A 17375-nucleotide genomic window follows, 5' to 3' on the forward strand; every position below is an offset into this window, starting at 1 on the left:
TTCAGAAAAAGACTTCCTTCTCCAGCAGATTTGCCATTTGGTTGCAGTATGGTTCAGAGCGAAGTTGGGACATTTCTAGTAAAGACTGAGTAAACCCTGCTATTAACCATGCTTCTAGAGTCATCCATTTTCCTTGTTCTTACTAAAACTGATGTTGGTGTTCTTCTAATCTATTTTTTATGAATGTTGGCTGTTTGAGCCTTAGTTTTTCTTTCTATTCTTAATAGATAGAAGTAACTCCTTGCTTTTCTATTGTTTTATATGTTCTAAGGTAAAAGAGAATGGCTTTTGACTAGCTGGAAATAATTCCCACGAATCTAGAAGAACTTCTGTGTCAATTCTAGATGGAATACTCTATTACTTTCCAAATGAGAACTTGCCAAACTGAAGTTATCTCTCCGAGTGGCACCAAGCCTGTTAGTTTCCCTGACAATCATTTACCGGTCCCCTTGGATTTAGGCAGATCGGCCCAGAAGAGGTGAGAGGAGCCTTGACTAAAGGCTAGAGCTCTGGGCTATAATTTTTATTCCTGGTTGAGCTGTGTGATCCTTGGCCAGACTTTGTTTTTCTGGGCTTCAGCTTCATCTGACAAAATGATCTCTGAGGTATCGTTCTGCTCTTACGATTTTGCCCATCTGTATTTCTAATCTTTACCACGGACTGAGTGATAAGCTTCATGTATTTTTTTTTTTATGTGCTATGCCAAATATTAAATGTAGTTAAGGTTCGGATTACTACTGTGTTTCCAGTGCCTGGGACAGAGCAGGAGGTCTCTAAATATCTGAGTGAACAAATGAACTTTATATGTGGCTCCTTGTATAAACCCCATAGTTTAAAAATGGCAGAGGATTCTGTTAGTTCTAGGGTCAGAGAGCATAACATTACGTGCCAGCAAGTTGAGGCCATTTCTGTGAGTGGTTTTTTGATTATCCAACTAAATTCAGATCCAGAACTCAGAGCTTTCTAGAACAGAGGTTACAAACCTGGGGCATTCAGGTGAAATCTGGGCTGATGAATTTTTTCTTGGTTTGGCCCCAAAGGTGCACTTTTAAATGACTTTCTAAAAAACATTTGAATTAGTTGCCAACTGTTTAAAAGTTGCAGGCCTATACGTACAAATCCGATTTCTGGCTTTTCTTAGAAAATTGGAAGAGCTGGTATTGGTCAATTGTTCCTGCCTGGCAACAGTTGGCAGGAGCTAAAGTGGGTCGAACGGGCTTTCTCCCTTACCCCAGATCCCCTCCCCACCACTACCTGCTCTCGGAAATTAGATTGTTATCATCAAACTTCTGTCCGAGTAGGAGATGACAACTCAGATTTATTGGCAAGCATGGCTTCTGCTTCTCATTTAATGACATTGTAGAGTGCAAATACTCTGTGTGGATCAAAGCAGAAAAGAGAAGAGAACCAGGAGCACTGTGCATAAATTTGATGTTCACTTGTGCACGTGTAGATTCTGTATTTTCATTTTTCTTTAATTATAGTAGTCATTAAAAAAAATCAGTAACCAAGTGTTTCATTTGAATGTATTTTCAGTTTGGGTCTACACTTGACGTTTGTGGTATCACCACATGATTGCATGGACCTGGGCCAGTGTTCCTCCCTCGTTGTTGGGCACTGGAAGCTGGTGGGAAGCTTGTGAAAACTACAGATGCTTGGGCCCAGCCCCATGGATTCTGACTGGGTACGTTTGGGATGGAGCTTGAGTACTTGTTCTGTTTATAAATTCTGCAGATGATTCGGATCCGTCGAAATGTGAGAGCCTTTGATCTAGGGCAAATATTCCTGCTATTTTGGTTGTGGTGGTGGTGGGGTTTTGGTTTTGGAACTATTGCTTTTATGGAAGAAGTTTCTCAAAGAAGAAATAGACATAGAGATGTGTGCCTGTGGGGAACATTTATGGGTGAGGACTCCAAGCAGCGCACGGGGCTTCTACAGTGAAGCAGCAAAGCCTGGCGGGCACGTCGGTGCAGGTGCACGAGTGAGACCTGATCTCGTCTACCAACGATTGTGGTTGATTAGCCACCCAGAAATGTCTGAAACTATTTATATTTTCAGTTTTACATTGTCAGTTTTTTTCCCACAAACATATAGAATTTTGGAAGTAAACCAGCCTTCAAGAGATCCAGAACAGTTGCCTTATTTTAACAAGAGAGCGCACTATTCAGCTTGTCCAAGGCCACACGCAGCTGATGGCTGAGCTGGGAATAGTTCTTAGATCTCTGAATTCCAGTCTAGGGCTCTTCCTATTTTTTCTGCTCACCTCAAAAACAAAAAAAAATTTGAAATATCCCTGTGTATTCGGCTGTATTCAAGAGAGTTGCTTTGTTAAATGGAAAGGTATTATACATGAGCTTTGGTGAAAAGACGGAATAGTGAAAGTTTCTGAGATAGCATAATATTTAAAACTATCAATCTGACATCAATTTTTAAATAAATTGTTTAAAAAGGGAAAACAAGTTAGTAAAAGGCTGCAGAATGAATCCTGATCTATGGCAAGCCACAGCCCATCAAGACATGGAAGTTGGAAACTGTTGCCTATCAAATGTCCTTGCAACACTTACTAGGAAAATGCTCTCGAGGTAGTTAGAAGCCCCCAGTGGTGCAGACCATGCAATGGAAGAGAAGAGATGGGCAGTGTGTGGGACTGGGGAGTCAAGTCATGGTTTAGAGAATTTTAAAATATAAAACTACTTCCTTCCCAACCGAAGTATTACATCACGGAGAGGCAACATGTGAGGGATAGAGACAAACGTTATAAATTCCTGTTTTCTTTCTAATTGTTTGAAAAATCTTTTCCAAAACCCACTAGTCTTCCCTAAATTACTCTGAAACTCTTCCTTCCCCCTTAGAAAAGATGAAGCACTGCTGAAAATTTAAGGGGCACTTACATTGTACAACTCACAAAGAAGGGAACTGGGAAGATGGTAGCCTCGGTCTGTGTTTCCGTGTTGCTGATGGTGGAGGATTGATTTCTGAAGGGCCATGTGTGCTTCCCCCCAACCCCACCCGGAACCCTTGTATTCTCGATGCCTCCTCTTCTCAGTCTCGGGCAAGCTGATGTCTGATGCCTCTGCCAGTGTTCGGGCTCAGAGTTGGCAAACTGGCACCTAGGGGGATCAGTCTGCCTGGCAACCGTGCTTCTTTTGCTTAGAAAATGTTTCTAAAAAATTTGAGCTAACATTTCAAAATTGGGAGATTTCACATAAAAAATCTGGGTTCTTGAGTTCTCTGGGAAAATCAGAAAATCTAAGTCCAGTCCCATTGTGATATTCAATAGAAGCTTAGAAGCTCCTGCCCCTTAAACAGGCATCTACGCCCTGCCCCCTAACTGTGCTCTAGGTAATGCATCTCAATAGAACATTCTATGATGACTGTATGAAATGTTCTGTATCTCCCTTGTCCAACAGGGTAGTAACCTTTACCATGTATGTCTTGAGCACTCGAACTGTAGCTAGTGGGACTGAAGAACTGAATTGAAAATTTTATTTAATTTTTATTAATTTAAATTTAAATAGCCATGTGTGCTAGTGATGACCATATTGGAATGAGTCTAGCTGATTATTGCTGAGCAGAAGGGAATGTGGGGCCAGTGTGAGCAGATGTTCGGTTTTTTCCAGAGCATCCAGGAATCCAGATTTTTTAATGAAGTCTCTTCCATTTAAAATTTTGGCTCCATTTTAAAAATGTGAAAGCGAAACAAAACACACTGATGGCATGAATTGTTGCCTGTGACCACCCATAGATGCCCTCTACCCATTGGATTAATGAGCAGCCAAGGGCAAAGAGAAAAACACCTTGCACATCTGTCAGTGGAAATGAAAAGGCACAGTTAAAATGTTATTATTGCTCTGAAATAGAGGCTTACTTTCACAAATTAAAGTTGGTTGAAATTTTGACATGGCAGAGATTATATGCATCCTATCCTATAAAAGCATTTAACAAGTGAAGTGTAGACTGAGACAAAGGACAAAGAGAAGGTCTTCGAATGAGAGGGAACAGCAAGGGCAAAGGCCCAGGGGCAGGAGAGGGCATAGTTGGATGGGAACCTAAAGAAGCTTCATGTGTCTGCTCTGTCCAGTATGGTAGCCACTAGCCACATGTGGCTACTTTAAATGTAAGTGAAATTTCAAAAATTAAAAATCCAGTTTCTCAGTCACATTAGCCACATCTCATGCACTCAATAGCCATGTATAGCCAGTGGCTACCATATTGGACCTTCGAGATATAGAACATGTCTATCATTGCACAAAGGTCTACAGACAGTGTAGAGCTTAGAGACTGGAGATGGGCTAGAGAGATACTCAGGGACAAGGCCATGAGGTCCCAAGGGGGCTAGTGCCCCACAGTAGGAAGTGTGGACTTGGAATGAAGATTTTCTTTTAGGAAGGTCATGCTGCTGTCATGTGGAAAATGGATTGGAAGAATTCACAAAAGTGGATGGTAGAGCCCCTGTTAAGAGGCTGTGGCAGTACAGGGAAGAGATGAGGATGCCCCAGCAGTCAGACATTATCCACTTATCTACCACCACATCGTGCTGGGCCTCAGACCTAGAGGTAGTCATTTCTTACAGTGCCAGGTATAGAATACCCACTGGAAATAGCTCTAATTCTGCAGGCGAGACGCTGGGGTTCATAGTGGTTAAATAAATCAATCCCACAGACCACACAGCTAGTAAGTTCCACAACTGTTGACTCTAACCCATGGCTATTTAGTTCCAAATCCTGAGATTATTTTCTATTTTTCCCTCTATACAACGTTCTCAACAACTTCCCCCCACATCCAGTGAGTCGCTTTCTCCATCTGCATCGTCACCCTTTTCTGTTCCTTTGAAGATGAGAGTGATATTTCAGAGCAATTTTTCTTTCATACCTTCTTCTATTACAAATTAAGGGTAATTACAGCTGGTTGGTCCAATGCCAGAACCCAACGTGGTAAGAGTCCTTTGTACATGATGGTATTAAATGTGTGAGCTTTTATAAAAATATGTGAGCCTTTGAGGAACTCTTCAGACATCTGGGGAATTTAAATGAGTAATTCATAATAGATTTCCTTGACCAGCATTGATAATTCCCTAGTGAAAAGAGTGGTGTTTTACCTCAAACTACACGAGGAGTTAGAAGAGACTTAGTAGCTGAGACTGAAATTCTCAGGCCTCTAGGTGCGGATTTACTGATTTGCTTTGCATTTGTTTTTCAATAAATAAGACTTTTAAAATCTCATAAAATTTTATTTACCCTTTTTTCTGGATGTAATTTCAAACTTACTGGAAAGTTGCTGGGAGAGTACAAAGGACCTCACTGTACCCTTCACCAGGATTCATCATGGTTACCATTTTGCCACATGGACTTATCATTTTCTCTCTCAACATACACACATTATTTTTTGAACCACTTAAGAATAAGCTGCAGCCATAATCCTGCTTTATCCCTGAATATTTTAGTGCGCATTTTCTAAGACAAGAACATTTTCTTATATAATCAGAGTAAAATGATCAAAAGAAGAAATATAACACCGCATGGTAGTATTATTTAGTCCACAGTATCCAATTCACAGGATTATTCAAATTTCATCAATTATCCCATTAATGTCTTTTTTTAAAGATTTATTTATTTATTTTAGAGAGAGAGTGAGTGAGCACGGGGAGAGGGAGAGAGAGAAACTTCAGGGGGCTCTGCACTGGGTGCAGAGCCCAACAGGGGGGCCCTCTCATGACCCTGAGATCATGACCTGAGCCGAAACCAAGAGTCCAGTGCTCAACCCACTGCACGACCCAGGGGTCTGCCATTAATGCCTTTTATAGCTGTTTACAGCTCTTTTCCCCACACCCTGTGCAGAATCTAATCCAGGATTATGCATTACACTGAATTGTCACATCTCTTATAATGGAACAATTCCTCATAATTTTTGAATTTCATGACATTTGTATTTTTGAATAGAATAAATAATAATAGTGATAGATAATATATAGTGTAAACCTGTACATAATCTATAATCTATCGATTATGTACAGATTACAGTCTATAACCTATACATGAATACATAATCTATCCTCTACATAATATTTTACATATAATATCTACTATATGATACATACATGAATATACTCATGAATTCTTACACACTATCATCTATTGGGAAGAGGTCTTCAAATGAGAGGGAACAGCAAGAGCAAAGACCCAGAGGCAAGAGAGGACATGGTTGGTTGACAGGTGCCTGGGTGGCTCAGTTGGTTGGGTGACTGCCTTCGGCTCAGGTTATGATCCTGGAGTCCCAGGATCAAGTTCTGCATCGGGCTCCCTGCTCAGCAGGGAGTCTGCTTCTCCCTCTGACCTTCTCTGACCTTCCTCCCTCTCATGCTCTCTCTCTACCATTCTCTCTCTCAATAAATAAATAAAAATCTTTGAAAAAAAGAGAGGACATGGTTGGTTGAGAACCTAAAGAAATTTTATATATCTTTATATATCTCCTCTAATTATGGTAACCATATCGGATATCTATACATATAATCTATTGTGTAGATTATAGATGACGTAAGAAATTTATTTACTAATAAATACCTACAAACATAAATAGATAAGAGATAGGGAAAGCTCTTCTTTCAGTAAAATGATAACTAATAAAATGTAGAACAGCGTGACAGAACTAGAGAAGTCCCATTTTGCAACCATTACAATAATGAAGAATTCAGGGGAGAATTATCAATGGATACAGAAACTAGTGGAAGAAAGTTTGAAGAAGAAAAAGGTATTTATATAGCCTCCAATATTGCCCCACAAATCACTTACTAATTAGAAAGGAAAGGACAGTAACCGGGAGACAGCATCTTAGCCAAGCAGTCAAAATGAACATCATCAACGATAGGACAAATGATCAACATGTGCTTCTTGATATGATGCATAAGGAGGGCACTACTTCACTTACATAGTATTACTGTTAAAAATCAATCCATTCATGAGGACACCTACCCAAACAGGGATGTTCTATAAAAATGTGTGTTTTTTTAAATTTTATTTTATTATGTTATGCTAGTCACCCTACAATACATCATTAGTTTTTGATGTGGTGATCCACGAATCATTGTTTTCATATAACAGCCAGTGCTCCATGCAGTACGTGCCCTCCTTAATACCCATCACCGGGCTAACCCATCCCCCCACCCCCTCCCCTCTAGAGCCCTCAGTGTGTTTCTCAGAGTCCATAGTCTCTCATGGTTCGTCTCCCCCTCCAACTCCCCCCCTTCATCTTTCCCTTCCTTCTCCTGATGTCCTCCACGCTATTCCTCATGTTCCACAGATAAGTGAAACCATATGATCATTGACTTTCTCTGCTTGACTTATTTCACTTAGCATCATCTCCTCCAGTCCCATCCCTGTTGATGTAAAAGTTGGGTATTCACCCTTTCTGATGGCTGAGTAATATTCCATTGTATGTATGGACCCCATCTTCTTTATCCATTCATCTGTTGAAGGGCATCTGGGCTCTTCCCACAGTTTGGCTATTGTGGACATTGCTGCTATGAACATTGGGGTGCATGTGACCCTTCTTCTCACTACATCTGTGTCTTTGGGGTAAACACCCAGGAGTGCAATTGCTGGGTCATAGGGTAGCTCTATTTTCAACTTTTTGAGGCACCTCCACACTGTTTTCCAAAGTGGCTGTACCAACTTGCATTCCTACTAACAGTGTAAGGGGGTTCCCCTTTCTCCACAACCTCTCCAACATTTGTTGTTTCTTTCCCTGTCCATTTTTGCCATTCTAACTGGTGTAAGGTGGTATCTTATTCTGGTTTTGATTTGAATTTCCCTGATGTGTGCTTTTTAAGGAGAAGCCTGCCCAAACCAAGGTTTGCACAGGGAGTTGCATTACCAAAGAGAAACCACTAGATGTCACTGTAGTTTTGCAAGTTGCACGAGTTTTCACGGTTGCAGTATAAATTCCTTTGTGGCCTGCCTCCTTACTTTGACACTATGGTGGACTGGATACACGTAGCCAATTCCAACACAGGTAGCTTTTGAGAAGACTACAAGTTAAATAATGGCAAAACAGTGGAGGAGGAGACAACAGGCTTAGATGAACGCTTGTCTCTGCCATTAGAAAATCTGATGGCAGCTCCTGGCAAGCCCTGCCTTGTCTCTTTGAGTCTTGGTCTCCTCCTGTAAAATGAGGGAATTTGGATTGCTGGCTCCTCGTCACCTCTGGCTCTAACAGCTTATGATTTTAAGCTGATGCTTTCTCAACTAAAATCATTTCAGGGCCCCTTGTAAGATTTTTCCTCAACCATGTTGGGCCCACTACTGGTTTCTCTGTTTTTTGTTTCTGTTTTTATTTTCCACCCAGTACTCGAATTTATCTAATGCTTGTCTTTAAGTTGACTTGGCTTTTAAAAATGTAAATAAAGGAAATAATTTATAGGCCAATTACAAATGGAAACCAGTTCACTTGCCATAAATAGAGGGTAACCACAAAAATAAATATAATAAAAACAACATAATTAGAGTAGATGTTATTGTCTGCCAAAGGCTCAGAGCCTGTACCCTGCTCTGTTTTTCCTTTTTAAAGGGAGGTTTGGAGGTGTTAAAGAGAAGTTGAAGACAGACTAGCCCTGAGACTTCCCTCTTGATGTAAGCAAAGGAATTGAGACTAAGAAGGTCTTCCTATCTGTGTGGTTCAGTATTACTTAATTCTGTATCTGTGAACTAACCACAATATTTCATATACCATCTAAAACCAGTCCCATGCTTCCATAAGCTGTTCTAAGTTCGTTTGTTTTTTCTTTTCTTTCAATTCTTGATTCTTCAATATTTCTAATAGCCTCTAAAGAGTATGATTAGAAGTCACACATTATTGTTTTCTTCAATCTGTATTTAAGCTTTCATTTTATTTTGATATTCCTTTCCATTTAGTATTGGGTTAGCTTCCTTTACATGTTTATTTAAATTTGCTTTTATAGTCCGTCTTCTTCCATTTGAAACACTCCCTTTTTAACAGAGGAGATGATATATACCCCTCTGCTGTCAATGTCGAAGCAATTATATGCCACCAAATGGCTTGTGATTTGGCATCTTCTCCTGATAAAGGCTTATGATAGATAGAATGTGGCAGAGGTCAGGAATTCTGCTGAGTACAACCTGAGGGTACGCTTCAAATTGCTTGAGCTTTATCCAGATCCCCTAGGACACAATCAGAAAACTGGTCCCCTTCAATTTTGGCGCAGAGCTTTCTTCTTCGTTCTTCACAGAGATTCAGAGTGAAGACGTTTAAAGCTGAGCCATCTAATTGTATGCTTTACTCCCTGGCATTAGGGTAGCCCTTTCCTGCTTTGTATAGTCAGTTATAATTACTAATTTGCTGGCCACAATTAGCGTAGGGAGTTTTATAGGAGCAGAGACAATTTCTTAGCTACCCAATCATCCTAAATAATTTAAAAAGGGGAAGACAAAGAATTTCTATCAGGTGTGTTTTGTTTTCTGAATGCTGGTGTTGCCGTTAAGGAAAACTATTAAAAGGTAAAAAAAAAAAAAATCAGGAAATTCATGAAGATCAATACACCAAATATTTCCTGCATTACAAAAGTTATTTTTCCTAATTTAATTTCCTTGGCGAGGTGAGCTTAATTTGCCATTAGAAACCCAAAAGCTGAGAGGTCAGCTTCACTGTTCAACAGAACAGAATGTTTTTTGTCTTGCATGAAACCCTGTTCCTATCTGGAAAAAAAACCTAGAGGGATTTCTTTTCAGAAGAAATTTTCATTAAAAGGTTGACTTTGAGGGCGCCTGGGTGGCTCAGTCGTTAAGTGTCTGCCTTTGGCTCAGGTCATGATCTCAGGGTCCTGGGATCGAGCCCCGCATCGGGCTCCCTGCTCCGCGGGAAGCCTGCTTCTCCCTCTGCCACTCCCCCTGCTTGTGTTCCCTCTCTCGCTGTGTCTCTCCCTGTAGAACAAATAAATAAAATCTTTAAAAAAATTTAAAACATCAACAGAAACTTTTTTTTTTAAAAGATTTATTTATTTATTTGAGAGAGATAGGGCAGGCACACAGAAGGGGAGGGAGAAGCAGGATCCCCAATGAGCAGGGAGCCCGATGTGGGACTCCATCCCGGGACTCCAGGATCATGACCCAAGCCGAAGGCAGATGCTTCACCGACTGAGCCACCCAGGCTCCCCAGAAACTTTTTTTTCTATGTCAAATTTGGTATACCCTTACCACCCACTCATCCCAATTCAGAGTAAAATCCCGCTTTTTTTCCCTCTGTTCTTTACTGTACCTAAGTGGAAATCCAAACCACAGTGAGCAGATATTAGAAGATGTCCCAATATATATAAGATACACTGAGTATACTAATGACAATCAGATATGAAGCATGGTTATTTTCTGGTGAGAAAGTTACTTGAGCTTTGTTAAAGAATTCTTCAGGTTTCCTTTAGCCCCGTTTGTTCCTAATGCTGATTCATGTTTATGGTTCCATTACCCTTTTTATGTTTACAGATTCCTCCCCGCCCCCCACAACATTCGGTCAATTATTTGATTATGTGTTGACATCATTCTCAATGGAATGGACGATGGTATTCTGGCAGACTCTCCTTCCAGGTTTTGCTGAGTATCACTAGTCAGTGTACTTTGAGCCAGTTTCTGGAACTATATCCCCAGGGCTGCAAATTATACTTTATTTCATTGTTTTGAAATGTTTTAGAGCCAACATGTCTATTTGAGATACTGAGTCAAGTATTGTCTTCCTAGCACATCTATAACTATTGATTCCTATGAGAGAGGTCTCATTATATTTGTGCTTATCTTCAGACCACAGCATCGAAAGAGGCTTTACAGATCCTTTCATCCCATCTGGTGCCCAGGTCCCCACCATATGAGCCTTCTGTGGAGCAAGCAATAGAAACCAACTCTGGGTGAGTTAAACCAAAAATGGTATTTGTTTTATGAATACAGGGTGTCTCGTAGAATTAAAAAAAATCCGAAGAACCAGCTCAGAAAGGTCAGAGCCTGTATCGACTCTGGGGATCTAGGTACCAGGAACTAACTGGCAATGTCTTTAGGAATTATCTACTGGTGATTCCAAGGGTATTTTGGGGGGAGTTTTAACTGCCCCTTGCCAGTTCTTAGTCTGGGTAGTTGAGATTTCTTACATTTATTCAAAAGGCTATGTAAAAGTAGTTTAAAATTATCCCCCAAAACTTGCCCTCACCCAGATTGCCACCCCCATCCTTTCTACACAGAAATGATTTGGCTGCCACTTACAATAGAGGCGTTTGCATTTTCTACAGTTTATATGATTGGAATCCTAAAATGTTTACTCTTTTTTGTTTTCATGGTTTCTTTGATGTTTTATAATTACTTTGAAATTCATCAATGATACTCTATGAGTTAGCTCATTCTTTTTTGTTTTGTTTTGTTTAGTAATATTCTTTGGATATACTATTAGTTTATCCATTCACCTGCTTATGGACATTTGAGTTATTTCTTATTTCTGCCTATTGAAAATAAAGCATATACAAATATTTGTGTATAATTATTAATCTGGGGGGAAAAGGCTTTTTTTTTCTGCCTCAAAGGAAATCTTTATTAATCATGTGTGGTTCACACATGTTCTCTTTATAAAAATGTAGCTTTCTAGGGGTGCCTGGGTGGCTTAGTCACTTAAGTATCTGACTCTTGATTTCGGGCTCAGGTCCTGATCTCAGGGTTGTCAGATCCAGCAAGCCTCCTTGGGCTCTGTGCTCAGTGGGGAGTCTGCTTCTCTCCCTCTCCTTTTACCCCTCCCCCCTCATGCTCTCTCTCTCTCAAATAAACAAATAAATCTTAAAAATAAACAAACAAAACCCCCAGCTTTCTAGAGAAGCACAGTCGTCAAGGATGGCTTCAGCTTTGCATCGTGGGTCTTGTATTAAAAGAAAATTACAGTGGTATAATTTGTTTATATTATGATACCTCCTTTCTTTTCCTTAAGCTTATTTATTTTTAGTAATCTCTACCCCCAACATGGGGCTTGAACTCACGACCCTGAGATCAAGAGTCACATGCTCTGCCGACGGAGCCAGCCATGTGCCCCTTATATTATGATGCTTTCTAAAAAAAAAAAAAAAAAGTCTGGTTGATCTTTCCTTAAATCCTTAAATGTTACACAAAACATATAAAATAGATAACAAATTAGAGTTTATACTTAAAAAATGGTAAGTGCAGACATTTCTAGATCATATGTGTATTATTTAATCAGTTTAGTGTGAGATTGGTTACCTGGTACATGATTGTGAAAAAGACATTAAAAAATATTCTTTTTTAGAAAATTTATTTATGTGACAGAGAGAGAGAAAGAGAGGGCACAAGCAGGGGGAGCAGCAGGCAGAGGGAGAAGCAGGCTCCCCGCTGAGCAGGGAGCCGGACATGGGGCTCGATCCTTGGACCCTGGGATCATGACCTGAGCCGAAGGCAGACGCTTAACAAGTGAGCCACCCAGGCACCCCTACATTTAAAAATATTCTAAGATTTAATCTGCATCTCCCTTTCTACAGAAGAAAATTGTGATTTTGGATCATAAACAGCATGCCCATCCAAACTCATTCCTAAAGGCTGGGTGGCCCTTCCCTGTTTGGTTTCTTTGGTGGTTCTAACCTTGCACATGGCATATGCTGTACCGGCAAATGCAAAGAACCATTTTACTGAGAGAGATGGCTTACTAAGGCCAACATTCCTGACATTAATATGCTTTTCAAAGAGCAATTCCAAAAAAGAAGAGGTGCAGAATTGCTTTCACGTGGTACACAGTTAAAATGATGACTATAAAAACCCTTCTTGCCCCTGGCAGCTTCACATCCAAGTATGATGGGTCTACTCGAGTTTTGACGGTTGCAAGTCCTGCCCTTCCTTGAGCAGAGTTTGGCCTCCCTCGGTTTTTGCTCACACTCCTTCCCTCTACTTCCTTGAGTTCCTCCAGAGCAAATCCTTCAGACAATGGATGTCAGCTTGCAAGTTCCTCTCCTGCCACTCTCTCCTCCAGATAGTTCTGAGCTCTGAACTTATCTCCTCTCTGTGCGAGGTGCTTGCTCCAAATCTTTGTATGACCCGCTCCTTCTTGGTCTTCAGTTCTTGGTTCAAATGTCATCTCCTCAGAGAGACCTGCTCTGATAATCCAGCTCAAGGCCCTCATCCTCGATGCCTCCCTCTACCCACCACCCTGTTTTTCAGACTCTTTATTGAAATCTGAAAATACTTTTTGGGGGGGCTTACTTTTTGCTATCTATTCTCCCATGAAACTGTAAGCCCCATAAGAATAGAGAGCTTTCTATTACTGTATACTCATTGTCTGGAACAGTGCCTTTCATACCAAAGTTGCTCAATATATATTTATTGAATAAACTAACAAACTAATAGTATGTTTTATACAAGTTTTTATTGTAGGGTATAACACACATAAAGAAACACGCATAAAACTATACATATTGTTTAGGAAACGGCTGTAGAGTAAACTTTGTTAACCACCATCCAAGTCAAGAAACAGAATAGTATTGGTTTCCCAGAAACTCTCCATTTCCACCCATGACCCCTGCCCCCTAGAGGTAACTACGATCCTCCCTTCTGGGATCATCATTTGCCCACTTTTCTTCATAGTATTACCACTTATACACTCATCCCTAAACCATGTAGTTTAGTTTTGCTGCACATAGAAATCAGTACATATGGAATTACACTGCACGTACTCTTCCGCACCTTAGTTACTTTATTTAAGATTATGTTTTTAGACTTCCAATTTCTGGCATGATGGAGTGAGAAGGTTGACAAATCTTGTCCTCCAAAACAGCTATTAAGTTGGTTAAAAGTTCAAAAACAACCATTTCAGCACTCTGGCAATTGATCAGAAACCTACCATACACTGATGAAAACCCTTGAACTCGGGAAGAGCAGGTATGAATCTGTGACACTGTTGAAGGAGTTGCTCCCACCCCTTCCCTGAGCCCTAGTTCTGTGGTGGTCCTGCACCCTGGGGGGGGGGGGACGGTGGGGGGCAGCCATGAGAGCCGGCGGCATTGTTGCTGCCCCCAGAATGGGCTCCTGGATTTGGAGCATCGTCCGTTCGCGCGGCAATCTTGATGCCGAGCAGACAGGGAGAGCCAGCAGCGAGCCACTAGCCTCAGCTTGCAAGCGACGGTCTAGCAGGCGGCCCAGGATTTAACAGCAATGTCCCGACTTGAGACAGCCACAGGGGCAGAATGCACGTTTTGTTCAAATGCACATGTAACAGTCTCCAGAATAGATCCTATAGTCCATCACAAAATAAATGTCAGTGCATCTGTTTTATTTTTATTTTTTGATTTTTATTATGTTTTTTAATTTTAATTTCAGTACAATTAACATACAGTGTTATATTAGTTTCAGGTACGCGATATAGTGATTCAACAATTCTATACAGTACTCAGTGCTCATCACAGCAAGTGCCCTCTTTAATCCCCATCCCCTATTTTCCCCATCCTCCCCCCCTGCAACCATCAGTTTGTTCTCTGTACTTAAGAGTTTGTTTCTTGGTTTGTCTCTCTTTTTTTTCACCTTTTGTTTATTTGGTTTCTTAAATTTTATATGAGTGAAATCATATGACATTTGTCTTTCTCTGACTTATTTTGCTTAGCATAATATATATTATGCTATATATATATATATGTATATATATAAATATACCACATCTTCTTTATCCATTCATCTATCAGTGGACACTTAGACTGCTTCCATAATTTGGCTATTGTAAATAATGCTGCAATAAACATAGGGGTGTATATATCCTTTTGAATTAATGTTTTTGTATTCTTTGGGTAAATACCCAGTAGTGGGATTACTGGATCGTAGGGTAGTTCTATTTTTAATTTTTTGAGGAATCTCCATACTGTCTTCCACAGTGGCCACACCAGCTTGCATTCCCACCAACAGTGCATGAGCATTCTTTTTTCTCCACATCCTTGCCAATACTTGTTGTTTCTTGTGTTTTTTGATTTTAGTTGTTCTCACAGGTGTGAGGTGATATCTCATTATAGTTTTGATTTGCATTTCCCTGCTGATGAGTGATGATGAGCCTCTTTTCATGTGTTTGTTGGCCATCTGTATGTCTTCTCTGCAGAAATGCCAGTTCATGTCTTCTGCCCATTTTTTAATTGGATGATTAGGTTTTTTTGGTGTTGAGTTGTATAAGTTCTTTATATATCTTGGATACTAACTCTTTATCAGAGATGTCATTTGTAAATATCTTCTCCCATTCATTAGGTTGTCTTTTAGTTTGGTTGATTGTTTCTTTCACTGTACAGAAGCTTTTTATTTTGATGTAGTCCCAATAGCTTATTTTTGCTTTTATTTCCCTTGCCTCAGGAGACATGTCTAGAAAATGTTGCTACAGCCAATGTCAGAGAAATTATTGCCTAGGCTCTCTTCTAGGATTTTTATGGTTTCAGGTCTCACATTTAGGTCTTTAATCCATTTTGAATTTATTTTTGTGTATGGTATAAGAAAGTGGTCCAGTTTCATTCTTTTGCATGTAGCTGTCCAGTTTTCCCAACACCATCTGTTGAAGAGACTGTCTTTTTCCCATTGCATATTCTTGCCTCTTTTGTCAAAGATTAATTGACCATGTAATCATGGGTTTATTTCTGGGCTTTCTTCCCTGTTCTATTGATCTATATGTCTGTTTTTTATGCCAGTATCATACTGTTTTGATCACTACAGCTTTGTAGTATAACTTGAAATCTGGAATTGTGATACCTCCAGCTTTTTCTTTTTCAAGATTGCTTTGGCTATTATGGGTCTTTTGTGGTTCCATACAAATTTTAGGATTATTTTTTCTATTTCTGTGAAAAATGCTATTGGTATTTTGATAGGGATTGCATTAAATCTGTACACCACTTTGGGCAGTATGGACATTTTAACAGTATTTGTTCTTCCTGGAATATCTTTCCATTTGTTTGTGTTTTCTTGACTTTCTTTCATCAGTGTTTTATAGTTTTCAGAATACAGGTCTTTCACCTCCTTGGTTAGGTTTATTCCTAGGTATCTTATTATTTTTGGTGCAATTGTAAATGAGATTGTTTTCTTAATTTCTCCTTCTATTGCTTCATTATTAGTGTATAAGAATGCAATGAATTTCTGTACATTGATTTTATATCCTGTGACCTTGCTGAATTGATTTATCCATTCTAGTAGTTTTTTTAGTGGAGTCTTCAGGGTTTTCTATGTATTATCATGTCATCTGCAAATAATGAAAATTTTACTTCTTCCTTACAAATTTGGATGCCTTTTATTCCCTTTTTCTTGTCTGATTGCTGTGGCTAGATTTCCAGTACTATGTTGGCTAAAAGTGGTGGCGTGGACATCCTTGTCTTGTTCCTGACCTTAGCGGGAAAGCTCTCAGTTTTCCCCCAATGAATATGATTCATGTTAGCTGTGGGTTCAATACATTTTAAAAGATTGAAATCATACAAAGTTTGTTCTCTGACCAGAAGAGAATTGAATTAGGGATCCACAACAGTGAGAATTCTGGGTAAACCTCAAGTATTGGGAAATTAAGCAACACACTTCCAAGTAGCCCCTGGGTAAAAGAAGAAAACACAAGGAAAGTTAAGATATTTTTTTTAACTGAATGAGAATGAAAATACAATATAACAAAGGGATGTATGGGACTTATGGGATGTATTAAAAAAGAGTTAAGGGGGAAATTTTCAGCTTTAAATGCCTCTATCAGAAAAGAATAAATGCTTCCAGTCAATAACCTAAGCTCCTTTCTTAAGAAACTGTAAGCAGAAGGAGGTAAATAGTAAAGATTAGAGCAGAAATCAATGCATTAGAACCCCCCCAATACAGAAAAGTCAATGAAACCAAAAAAGTTCAATTTTTGATAATATTAGCAAAATTGGCAAATCCTTTGCAAGTCTGACAAATAAAAGGGAAGACACAAACCACCAAAAATCAGGAACGATCACTACCAATCCTAAAAAATTTAAGAGGATGATATGGTAATATTATGAATAACTTTCTGCCAACCAATTGGACAATGTAGATGCAATGGATACATTCCTAGACAAATTGCCAAACTGTAGAAAAAATAGAGACTGTGGATAGACCAATTAGAAATAAGGAAATTGAACATTCATGTTCATAGCAGCTCTATTCCCAATTGCCATAAAGTGGAAGTAACTCAAGCATTCATTAACAAAATGAATGGATAAGCAAAATGTGGCATATACATGCAATGGAACATTGTTCAGCCTTCAAATAGAGGAAGTTCTACTACATGCTACAATGTGGGTGAAACTTGAGGACGTTATGCTAAGTGAAATAAGTCAGTGATAAAAAGACATTTTTATAAAGTGGTAGAGTAGTCAAAGTCATAGG

General features: G+C 39.5%; 1 long non-coding RNA gene across 2 annotated transcripts in view; it reads left to right on the forward strand.

Moving 5' to 3' along the window:
- The first annotated feature begins 275 nt into the window (after nucleotides 1-275).
- Nucleotides 276-17375, forward strand: part of LOC112819725 (uncharacterized) — a 28458-nt gene continuing 11358 nt past the window's right edge. The window contains exons 1-3 of one of the 2 annotated variants that reach the window (XR_012376382.1): nucleotides 276-478; nucleotides 1537-1684; nucleotides 10800-10903. This is a non-coding gene — a long non-coding RNA (uncharacterized lncRNA). Of the gene's footprint in view, nucleotides 479-1536; nucleotides 1685-8560; nucleotides 8625-10799; nucleotides 10904-17375 lie in introns of those variants that run through there. The other variant, XR_003206957.2, reaches the window with a different exon arrangement.

This window comes from Callorhinus ursinus, unplaced genomic scaffold, assembly GCF_003265705.2.
Source record: "Callorhinus ursinus isolate GAN/ISIS: 27379988/994484 unplaced genomic scaffold, GSC_fseal_2.0 scaffold3, whole genome shotgun sequence".
NCBI classification, from domain to species: Eukaryota; Metazoa; Chordata; class Mammalia; order Carnivora; family Otariidae; genus Callorhinus; species Callorhinus ursinus.